The sequence below is a fragment of the Nesoenas mayeri genome (genome assembly GCF_963082525.1).
Source record: "Nesoenas mayeri genome assembly, chromosome: 2".
Lineage (NCBI taxonomy): Eukaryota > Metazoa > Chordata > Aves > Columbiformes > Columbidae > Nesoenas > Nesoenas mayeri.
Window position 1 is genome coordinate 125306017 of NC_137543.1, and position 12681 is coordinate 125318697.

The 12681-nt window shown below is 35.2% G+C and overlaps 1 protein-coding gene across 1 annotated transcript in view; it reads right to left on the minus strand.

Annotated features, from left to right (window-relative positions):
• The window catches only part of KCNH8 (potassium voltage-gated channel subfamily H member 8), a gene marked incomplete at both ends in the record, with an annotated part of 188164 nt that overhangs the window by 19226 nt on the left and 156257 nt on the right, over window positions 1-12681 (minus strand). The gene's annotated exons all lie outside the window — the stretch shown is intronic.

The following is a 12681-nucleotide window of genomic DNA, read 5'->3' on the forward strand; positions in this document are numbered from 1 at the left end:
CCTTTCTCTTTGTAGCTTTAGCTCCTGTGCCAGCCTAGTCCTTAAATGCAGGTGATTTAACTAACTGTAGCATCTTTGGGGAATTTTCAAAGGCAGTGATGGGACTGAAGCAAGTAGGACTGATATAACCCCGAGGGAGATATATTCCTAACAGCTGTTCAAGGCCATGATATTTTCTTTTCTTGGATTAAATATAAAGTAAAACAAAAGAAAAGGAAGAAGATAAAAATCATACAAGCTTAATGTGTAACTACCTCTAATAAAATCCACTGGAACTGCTGAATAATATCTGTCATGAACATTCTGTTGTATACTTGAATGTCCACATCTTGACGACAGGCAAGTCTCTGACAGTCTACATGCTGTATTTATAGGAAAATCTTAGTCCAACAGGTAGAATTTTCAGAAGTTATTTTCAGCTTTCTCATATGTCAAGATAAAAAGTGCTTAACACGTGTTATTTGTTAATTTGTTAATTTTTTTTTTTTTTTTTCCTCCAACTCCAGGTAGAAGTTAAACCTTTCTGGAAGTCATTGGGACTTCCCTATTTATTTGATAAAAGTCTTTAGAACTCCTAAATACATAAATTTTAGGCATGGATTTGGATTATTTTTTCTGTCTTCCTTCACAAGCCTTTCAGGTTAACCAGAAAACTTCTGTAGTTGCTCATAAAACTGAGGGTACTAGTAGTGGTATAATAAACGAATACACAATATTTAAGTCTGCGTAAGCAGAAATTCTACTCCACAACAGCCAAGCAAGTAGCAGGTGTATCAATAGATTTAGCAATAACACACTAATAACTGCCAAACAGAACAACTGCAATAATTAGCCTATGTAAATAAAATAACTGCTGTGTTCTTCCTGAATTATGTAAAGTACTCAATGGTATTAACAGGAAATGAGACCTCAGATACTGAAATATCCCAGCTTGCACTGTAATCTATGTTGAATGAAGAAACACCGTCTCCTTCAAGATTCAGGACAACAGGAAACCGGTAATATACTAAAATATAACAGTCAGAATTAGGAAGTACTAGTGTCCCACTTCACATGTACATTTAATAAGATTAAGTTAAAATAATGCCCAGAATTGTGGGGCATCAGTTTGCTTGGCTTCTAGCACAGGTGCAGTATGTATTTTAAATAGCATCCTTAATTAAAACTCTAAGCTAATCCCAATCATGCACAGCTTCACAAAATAAATCTTAGAAAGTATGAAGGCCTTAGAAGTGACTTGTCATTTGTAGTTTCTAATGTGGGTCAAGATTTCACCCCACTTTTTTTTTTCTCCCCCCCTTAGCACGTGTTAAACATGATTGTACATTTTGAAAGCAGAGACAAACAAATCATTATGTGGGTGTCTACTAGATGTCCTGGTGGCATTTCCCACAGCCCTGCTGGGGTCTTTCAGCTGGGCTGGGCTTTCAGCTCTGTGACCAGTTGGTAGCACTGTCCCCTGGCTGCAGGACCTCTCTGATGACCATCAATCCAGTGGCCACAGCCACCCATTCATCCTCCTCTGCTCTCTGTGCCACCTTTGCTAGTTACTGCAGCAGAGACAAACTGGCTGCAGAGGAAATGGAGTCACTGGCAACACTTTGTTGCTTTATGACCTTAACAAGAGAACAGTAAAGGGGTTTTTGATTGTTTTTTGCGGGGAGAGGAAGGATTGTACTAGGGAGTAAAGGGTGGCAGTAAAGGACAAATAGGAACAGGAAGCGTATGATGTGAAGAAAATACTCATCAGACCTTCTTCTTCTGTTTTCCCAAAATGGCCCCTTTAAACCTGCTGGGGATAATTTCAGTCTGGATAAATTGATATCTTTAGGTACAATCTGGACATATAAACTATCTTGTCTATCACACAGAACCCATTGTAAAGAATGTTGTAATTGCTTCAGTATTAATATATTGTAGCCATATTTATTTGTTGTAGCTTCAAACACTGTATATCGCATGCATAAAGTGGGGTCTAGACTTTATGGCCTGGTAGTTGAAAGCTGGTAGAATAAACTATAATTAATTTGTGACCAGAGAGAATTCTCAAGAGTTTGGCTTTAAAATCTCCTGCAACAACTCCCCTCTCTCTCCCTGCAAAAATACCAGCCTCAAAGAGAAAAGGAAAGGTGAATGAGAACATGGACAAAGCTTCATATCTGTTAAAATGCAGTATCAGAGTAAATTATGAGGTGGTAGTCCTGGTTTCTGATCTGCTAAAATCTTTTATTTAGGGCAACACACTGGTGTAGCCTTCTATAAAATGCATAAAATGCCCTTTTTTTTTTTTAATATGTAAAAAGAATGTGCATACAAAATAGCTCACATGCTGGTCTTTTAAAAATGAGTAGAACTCCTAAAAGATAAGGGCCACTGGAAGAAAAACACTGGTGTTTCCCTTCCTATGCCAAAACACCAAAAAGACTGATGTTAGTATGACTTGTGAAATACTGTCAAAGATGAAATCAATTTTTAATTTCAGTCCTGGTATCTCTTTCTCTTGTGAAACTAGCTATTAATTTCAAAAGACAAAACAATAATAGATCATGCACCAAAAGCAGAATCATCAAATTCTTCCATGTATGTAATCTCAAACCTATAATCTTCTAATCATTTAATATATTAATATATAGAGCTTAAAAATTAGGTAAACTTTATTATTACTTACTACAAGTACAAAAAGAACATTTCACCATCTGAAAATGCTGGTGATTTGCTATCAAAAGCCAGTGATCTGAAGATTTTTCAAGGGTCAAGACAGTAGTCTTTAATAGAAGAATCTCTACCAGGAATTGTGGCCAAACAAGGTAATTAGCTGTACAATAATTCAAGATGAATAAAACCCTCAAAAGAGAAATATAGAGATGCAGCTAAATTTGAGCTTAATACATTAAATATCCAGGTAAGCAACTTTCTATTTTGGGGCTCAAAATAATGTTACCAGCTTTTACTGGCTTGATTCCTGTCACCTTCATGGGAAGTGGGTACGAAATAGAAACATAATTTTGATGATTTTTGTGTAAGTCTTAGGTCTTAAAATATATGAATAATTCTTTGTGTCTGGGTAGCCAAATGGATAAAATACACTTTCAGGAAAGGATTTGAAATCAAACTAGAATATTAATGTTCTTAGTCAGAATTTGGAATGGTGCATGGAAAAATACAATTCATGCCATATGTTCTATTCTTTGCAAATTTACCATATGGTAATGGCAAAGATACAAACACATAACAAGGGATTACTGTACTGCTGAAAAGCTTAATGCCTCACATGTGTTCAGGCCTCAGTTTTCCATAATCAGGAAATTTTTCAATGAAATATCACAAATCCTTTAGATCACGAAGGATTCAATCACTCACAAAGAATTTGTCAGGTTAAATATAATTGTTTTATATCTGTATTTAAGGAGCAATTAATCTGCCTGCCATTTTAAATTATTTTTTAAATACTTTCTGTAGTTCATTGGCTTGTTCCTGTATTTTTTCAGGTTTATTCTTATCTCTTCTCCTGGTTTTGTGGAAGAATATACTGAATTAGCAGCTGAATTTAACAGCTGCTCTGTCACTGGTATTATATCCTAGATGACCAGTAACTGTGTATTGCTGTGAACTCTGCAATATTAAGTCATTTTCCTACATAATTTCTATCTTTTGAGAAAATTATTGTAGCCTGTGAAGTTAAGGACAGGTGTTCAGTAACTGGCTGTTTGTGGTCAGCTTTGGATAAGTTTTTTTGCAAACGAATACTATCTTGGATTCAAATTTTTCACATGAGCTTTTTTATTTGATATTAAAACTTTTCATATATTTCTTTGAAACCTGGATGTGAATTTCACAGAATTAATCAGGAGAAGCTTGTAATTCTACTTTGATTGTTGCATTAACAATACAAGACCTATTGCATTTCATGTTAAAAAGTTGTCACGGAAACAAAAACTAGCCTCTCTGTCACTTGCTCAAAATTACAATCAAATAAATGGTAGATGTAGGTGGTATAATTTGTAATTTTTACCTCTATATTCTTAACCCCTTTCCCCAGCCCCAAAACAGGAGAAGAAAATAGACTGCTCTGAACAGACGTCTTTCATAGCAAACCTGTGCCAACAAGAATTAAAAAATTAAAGACACTGTCAATAAGGTCAAAAGAAGACAAAAGGAGGAATTGTTAAAATAGACAATATACCTGGCACTGACTCTATGTTGCTCTGGCAGGTTGCATTTTTGGAAAAACTAGTCTATTAATGCAGATAAAAGATGTAGTGGAGAAAACTTTAATATTCCTACAGTTTGATTATAGTAATGTAGAAATTTGCATAATATTAATAGAAATTACAATGCACGCTAAGGGCTTTCAAAGCAATAAAACTTGCCTGCTTAACTTTGTAGAATTCAACTTTGAGTTGTTTTCACACAGATTCATAAATATTTGCAGGACTGGCACTGCATATTACTATCCAATTAGACTTCTCAACTCAAGGTTATGGGTACTATGGAAGAGTTGCTTTTAAGTTTGCATTGTTAGATTTATCTTTAAATGAAACTTCATATTATTTTTTTACTAAATGTGTATATGTAACTTGAGAGAGGCTCTTTAAAAGAAAAGAGGAAGACAATTAAGTGGAATTTAAAAAAATATTCTCTCAATGAATTTTATTACTTGCATTGCCAAGCATCCCCAATGATGCCCTGTTGTTTTGCTGGCACTCAGAGGCCAAATCCTTGGGACTAAGTGTTAATAAGAAATGTCTCACTGAGGATAGCAACATACTTGTGGAGAATTTTTAAGAAAGTCCAGTTCTGTCTGTCTTTCAAGGTATACCTTACTAAGCAGAATGCAAAGACAGGCATAATCGGTTTCCTTTTTATTTTTTTTTCTCAGTAATGAATATTTTGCTTTTTCAGTGGCAAATTGATCAGTATATTAAACTCTATTCAATTCTCCCAGAAGGCAAAAAAGTGCGAATTGAACACACATCTGCCCCATAGATACATTCAGAGTTAAAACTTTGGGAAAGACAGCAGCTGTACAGTAACTGGAAAAGAAATTCTCATGATTTCACCTCAAGGCAAGAAACCATGTCCTGGCATGTGAAGATATCAGCAGAAGTCTAAGTATAAATCTTGTTAAGTAAGAAAGCCATCATAATTTCTGTACACTGAGATGCAATTTGTGTTTTCTATGTACACATAATACAGAAAAGCTGAGCTCATAGCTTTTTGGGGCTCTTGTCAGCTTTGTTAATCAAGAAGTTCTGCGTAGGTTAGAAACCAAGGCAACATGGACAGTCAATAAATAAATATAGCGTGATTATCAATGGACCCTGTCCCTGAACACTTACTATACATGCAGTACTGTACTGTATATACTGTATGTATGTATTTGTAACTACAATCATGTTATTTATCACAGCATTGAAAAAGTGATCTTTACCATTTAAGCCAGTCTGACATGCTCATTACATCTCAAGGTAGTCTGTGCCATCAGAATTAATGTCCTTATAGAAAAATTGTGGTATTATAATTTCCTTCATAAATAAGTTTTACAGAAGAATAAAAGGATAGGTTACTGTAAGAATGCTTCTAAATTTAAGGCCACTATCTCGTCATTGCTGTATCAATGCAAAATAAAAGCAATTCTGATTTTAAAAACAAATTAACCTTCTAAATTAATACCACTTTAAGTTGTATTAGGATTAATTTTATTTCTATTCTTCCAGTGTAGAGAAAAAGATATAATATTAGTATTGTAAAAGTTATATTATCGATTTTCCTCAGGCACAATCAAGCATATTGGAAAAGGTTATCATCCCTGTGTAATTAGAATAGAAATATAGCTATATTCCAAGGCAATACTCTCTCAAAGTCATGAGCTTTTTCTGACTAAAATTCAGTTTGACACTGTGTTTTATACCCTTCTCCTACCACAGTCTGAAAACATCAATAAGCTGCTTTGCTAGCCTGGATTTTTTTTTTTAAAACATGTAACCCCCTAGTTAAGCTTTATAATCTGATGCAGAATGCAGTAATCCCAGGAAGTGAAATGAATGAGAATAGAGAGTGTTCAGAATGACTCAAGAGCTAAAATTAGAAGTAAATTTTTTCACATATTTAAACGTTTTAATTCTAGTTATAATGAAAATTATTTGTCAAGAAAGTACTAAGGTCCAAATGTGAAAATCCTAACTACATATATGCATTGAATAGTCTTAATATAAATAATGTATAACTAATAATTGCGCTTCCTGTCTCTTAACACATTAATAAAATTAAAAAAAATGACCACAGAGGTAGGAATTTTGGAATGTCTCACATATATTAACATATTCCAAGACAAAAATAAATGGGTTATTTTTCTCTCCTTCCCTTTGGCCTCTTCTACATCTTGTGGGATTTATCCTTACAGCAAATTTAGGTGTAAAACAGAAAGGACTTGTAAATATACAAGAATTTATGAGAAAGAAATGATGAACTGCAAAGATGACATAATCACAGAAATAAGTTGTGATGGGATGAATTTCCTAACTGGAACATGACCACAACTCAAAAGAATAAACTATTAGAGAGACAAAACCCAAACATTATAGGTGGCTGTGTGGTGGGGTTTTTTTTGTTTGTTTGTTTGTTTGTTTTAATGTTAGAATGACTGGAGAAGAAAAAGAAACCAGAAAAAAAATATTCCTCAGCTAAAGATACTAGGAAAGCAAATGAAAAGGCCACCAAACCTGCAAGAGAAAAGGCATAGCGGCCTGTCCTTTTTGAATTACATGTTTCTGTATTGCATTATTTCTCAGCGCTGTACCATATTGAAGGATATATTAGAAACGTGATAGTGAGATTATTATCTTGAGGGGTACTGGGTGAACTGGTGACTCAGGGGCACGACACATCATGCTCACCAATGACTGCAAGGAAACCAGCTTTATGAGTCATCAGACAACAAAAAGGAATGAAACCTGACTCGCATCATAGCTCCAGGTCAGCCCTGCTCCTATGCTGAGTGCAGCAGGTAATTGCCAGGTTGAGGGGGTGGAGGAAGGACTGACTGTAACACTGCACAGGGAGGATGATATTGCAGCATAATCAGTTGTCTGAGGCTGGCATCTGCCTAAAATAATCAAAGACCCACCAAAACCACGCTGTCATGAATACATCAATATATAGGAGAGATGTGAAATACCTTGCAGACAGCTAGATGGCAAAGCTTTTTCCTAAACTGCTTCTCATTCATTAAAAATCAGAAATTAAGTGTAAAACAGGTGAAGGAACTGCTCTGTTTTTTTTTTTTTTTTTTGCTGGTGATCATGCCCTTCTACAGCTGCACAATCCTGGTACTTGTTCCATAGAAATATAGGAGTTGAGCTGTGTAAATGATGTACGAGTGCTCTCTTATTCAGCAATAGGGTAATTTATTTTGGGAAGATGAAGGAGAGAGGGAAGAAGGAAAAAAAGAATTCCAGATGGTCCCAAAAGCATGAAAAAAAATGTTCATAGCTTGTAAAATGTGAAAGAGCACTAAGCAATATTTCACAGCAGCACTGATTGCAGAGTAGTCCATGCACAGAGGCAGGTAAAAGACCTTCTCCTGTGAACACGTCAGAACTCACATCTCAAAGTTAATTATATGTTCACACTTTAAAAATTATTTTAGTTTTTGATAGTATGAGGAGCACCTTCATTCATATACTATAATTGCTGGAAAGATCAGAAATTGGCAGACTCCATCTCATACCCAAAGAAGCACAAAAGAGTAATGTCAATATAGTGACTGGCAGGCAAAAAACAGTGGATGGACAGCCATCAGTCACTTAGAATCTCTAACAGAACAATGGGAAAATGTTCTGTCTTGCTGCCAAGCTCTCAAAGATAATAAAGATAATAAACAGGAATTTAAGGCAGTGGTTGATTTTTCTTTGTTTGTTCTCACCCTCCTGCCCCCCTGAATAATCATGCATATAAAGTATTAGCCTTCTTTTGCTTTAGGTGATTTATTCACTGCTATATTCTGCCTGTTGTAATAATTCTTGTATAGAAACACAAAAATTACCATTGACTGGTCTCTTGTTTTGCAGAATTCATACCTACTCTGCCATAGACAATAAACATCAGCGAGTTACACCTGCAGTAATAGTAGATGTTCTTCTGCCAGACAAGCTATTGACAAAAAGTGATGTTTAATTGCATGTAAGTTTGTTTAAAAATGGCATGTTTTCTCAAAGTTACCTGAGCCCACTCTAAATGTCAAAGTACGACTTTAAAACTTTTCTAAGGTAAGCCACTTCTTTCTACAGAGCTACTGGGTAATGGGGCAAAACCCTCTTCTCTGTTAAAAAGGTGACTGGAATTATTCAGGAAATCTATAGAAATTATTTATGATGAAAAATATTTTGCATCTGTGATTGCCCTGCAGTGTACAGGACGAGCTATGGTATAGGCTGGGGTGGAAGAATTATGACTGTGTCAGTGTAGTAAGATTTTATTTGGAAATTATTTTTTTCAATGCATAGGTTTTGTTACAAACACATAGGTAATACCCGAGAAATAGGATTTTTTTTTTTGTTCTGAAAATTAAACATATCAATATGTAATTATGTGACTGAAGTTTCTATCAGGTTTTTCTTAGCTTACAACACTTGCCAAAATTAAAAGTAGCAATTTTTTTTAAAAAGCTTATTTTTTCCTTAGTACCTCTAGAATTGCAAACAGGAGAACTTTGATTTGTTTCTTTAAAGCAAAATACTATTTACTACGCAGAAAATAAAGACACACTAAAAAAATCAGAAATGTCATGCTATTTCCATTGTTGATTCATAATAGATAATCAACTATGTAACAGGTAGAATTATTTCTGAATTATTACTATATTGGAAAGCAGCATTCATAAATTCAACAGATTTATACTAGAATTTCTAGAAAATGCATGCCTAAAGAGGCAAGAATTAATGTATGTCAAATACAAAATATACTGGCTGAAAAACAGACAGTGGCCAGACAGATTTTCACCTGAATTTTGTGCTTGCATCCAAAATATTTTTGCTTTTCTTTTTCCCTACAGAAGTAATGACATCAGTTGTCACAAATAAATATAGAAGTCTAGAAATAAATCAATTAAAAAGAAATAAATTTGAGTTAAATATACATTGTTAAAACACTTAATGCTTAGCTGGAATGAACCGGAAACCAGCATAATTTAGATTAGAATTCGAAACCCTTTTTCTTCCCAAGATGTGCCCTCTGTTGTTTGCTCCAGAGCTTAGAGCTGTTTTCACCTTTAAGAACAATTGGTTTGGCCAGTTTTCAGGTTTTCTGGTAGAAAATGAGGAGCATCCCTTGTAATTTGTTTGGTATTGCTAGTAGCAACCTCAGCTTTATTATATTAAAAATATCCCACAACTGAATCATTAAAATTTAATAAATTCTAAACACCAGCCTCTCCAAAGCACAAGAATTAAGCCCCATTTTGTCACACAGTGCCTTTCTGCAGGGAAACAAACAAACAAACAAACAAATATTTGTTTTTTATTGCTTCTTGCTTGTCTTTTAAAATTTGTTTGTTTATTTTATTATTGAGAAGGCTGACTGAGCTGCAGTAAAAGTCGATGTTCCCAACTGGAGGAAGAATCTACCACTTGTGCAATCTTTGTCTCTATGTGACTTTGTCACATTTACACTGCAGATGCACTGAAGGAAGCAATCCTCCCTCCTGCTTCAGAGACTGAGTATTTTCATTTTGAAGAGAGTAGCTTCTTCTCTTTTGGGGAAAGGGGGCAGGAATGCTCTTATAGGAGGCAGAACACTACTTCTAAGCCTGCAAAAGGAGAAGTTGATTCTTATAAATTATGAGTCCTGTATACAAATGCAGATTTTTTGAATCTTCAGGAATATCACCTTTTCTTTTTAAAAATGACACATACTGATTGAGCTCTAGCACATCAAAGATTGTGCCTGAGTGGGTCTTATCTTCCTTTGGGACTTCATTACAGCTGGAGGGATGGCATAGGCATCAAGGAGGCCTTTTGTTCTTTGTATCAGCCTGCCTGTAACCAGCCTTTGGGGTTTTTTTGATGAATAATGATATCTACACTGCAGACACAAAAAATAATCGGAAACAATAAACTCTTACCAATCCCACAAAGATGCTGTGCAAATATTGACCTCATAAGATTATCCAGAATTATGAGCATCTGCTACTGCTTTCTAAATCCATAAAATAGCACATGTATTCCAGAGCTGGTGGGTAGCAAAATAATTTCCTGTTTCTTTCATGTAATTGTATTATATGTTGTAAGAACTTTCTTATGAGTGCTCAGCTTTTATCAGCTTGTATCTCTCTCTCTCACTGCCTGCTACATATGCAACATGTAATATATAGTGCAAAAGTATATGGGTCGGGTAAGGCAGGTGTCAAAATCTGTGTCACTTAGCAATCTATTTCATGATTATGACATCACAGTCACAGACCTAGAAAAATTGGGTGAAACACCTGAATGGCTGAGTTGTTTTAAGGTCATGACTCCAGCTGTGAAACAAATTAGCCTATACTAACTATCCTCAAATAATTGAACACTCTTACAGAAACAGTTATGAGTTCCTTGAGCAAAGTGCAGCAAAGAAAGTAAAGGGCAGAATACATATATTCAACATAAAGATTTTTTTCCTAATTTACATCTCACTGTGATGGGAATATGTAAAAAGATGGCATAATAGCACTGCCAGTGTGTTTGCACACACGTTAATTGTTATGACCATAAATCACTTAACAGTTGCTGGGTTTAGAGCTATCATGAGGAACCACTGAAACTTTCTCACCCTGTTTTTGCATCTTTCTGTTTGTCTGTTACTCATTAAACACTGAAATAGTTACACAATTGCTAGCATCCGTACTTAAAATCTCCTGAGCTTTTCTTCCAAGATTGCTTAAAAAACAATTTCAATCTATAACTAGACAGCTACAGTTTCTAGTTATTACTGGGAAATCTGGTTACAGCTCCTCCTTCTTTTACTAAAAAGTGACATGGGTATGGAAATCCTGGAGCTTTTTCTACTATTATGCCTTGCTTGGATTTTAACACAGACAGAATACATCATTATATACACTCTTAGACTTGCAAATGAACGAAGAAAACATTTTAAAAGTTTTCCTAGAGATTTCTGTGTGGGTGGGATAGTTACATGATCTAGTGCTAAGTGTACAACTTTGACACTCTGGGATCAGGAAACTCCCAATGATTTTTGGCCATTTTCAGACCACTTACTTTTAATAATTCAGTTCAAATCTCCTATTGAATTTTGTGTGCAATGAACAGTTCAAACAGCACAAGGAAAGGGATAATGGATCACCGGGACTACATCTTTCTGCAGCCTCAACCATTTAATGCTGGCTTAAAGTGTTAGAAAATCTACAACCTAAGGCGGTTTTGGTAGACTGTGACTGAAAATGCAATAATATTTTAGGTCAGGACATAGAGGCACTTGACAAGTCATAATGGGAAATTCATGCTCTTTCACCCTGCAGTTCACCTGACCCTAAATGCTGCTACTGGTCCATTTTCAGAAGCATTACATTCACATTCAGCTGCAAATTTGCAATAATTTAAAACATCCAAGGAAAAAGACCAAAAAACTGACTTATTCAAATGAATCAATCTACTCTTTAATTATGGAAAAGCTCTCTGAAAGCCAAATGTCCGTAAAGCTGCAGAAGTCATGGACACTTGCATAAGTAAAATCTCCCTGTCTTAGGGAAATATCAAGATGCAGTGTCAGAGCTGCCCAATTCTCCCCATAGCACCATTTCCAAGAAATAATGCTATGTGTATATATAGTCATATTTTCATGCCCGTACGTTGTACTTCTGAAAACCTTCTTGCTATTCCATATAAACCATCAGATGACTCAGATTATTTCCTCTTGCCAAATTACATTCATGAAGATATGAAATTCTCTAAGTGAAGCAGAGTGAGTGGTTGACCAGAAACACTTGCTACTGACATAGATATCTTCCCTCATTTTATGAGCCTTCTTTTTATACAATTTTTGGCCACCTGAGTCCTGTTCTTTATCCTGATTTATAAGTAAAACAGTTGGATAAAAGCGATGCACATGACCAAGATTAGTTCTGTTACAAGAGGAATACTAGTGGAGGATATAGTTAAACCAAGGATGTAGGAGAAAGTGACATTCAAATAATCTATCTTGGGTTCTCTATATTTGTCTGTGACACTAGATGCTACTCAGTGTTAGGTTTTTTTTGTTTCCCTTTAAGTTTTAGATAATGGATAACATGAAAATACAGTGTATATGCACAAATGCTGTAAATATTTTCCTTTTTAAAGAAGAAAGGGTGCTTGGATATATCCTGTACTTCTTTAAATTCCATCCTCCACAGTGAGTGTGAGGAGGTGTTTTTTTTTTTTTTCCTGTCTGCACTCTCACCTTCAAAGCTGGTGTAGGCTTGCTTTCAGCAGAGAGTCTACACATCCCCCAGCCAACTCTAATTGGAAAGAGTTGTCCCTGATTTTATAAAAGCTAAATGTGTATGCAGCTGAGATGGTAATCCCCAGAGTTGTCATCATACAGAAAATAATGAAGAAATACATTGTGGGGGTTCATCAGGGTCCATAACAAAACTGGAGAGGAGAATGCAATCACTGTCAAACCCTACCTTTTCATGGAGTTAAACTC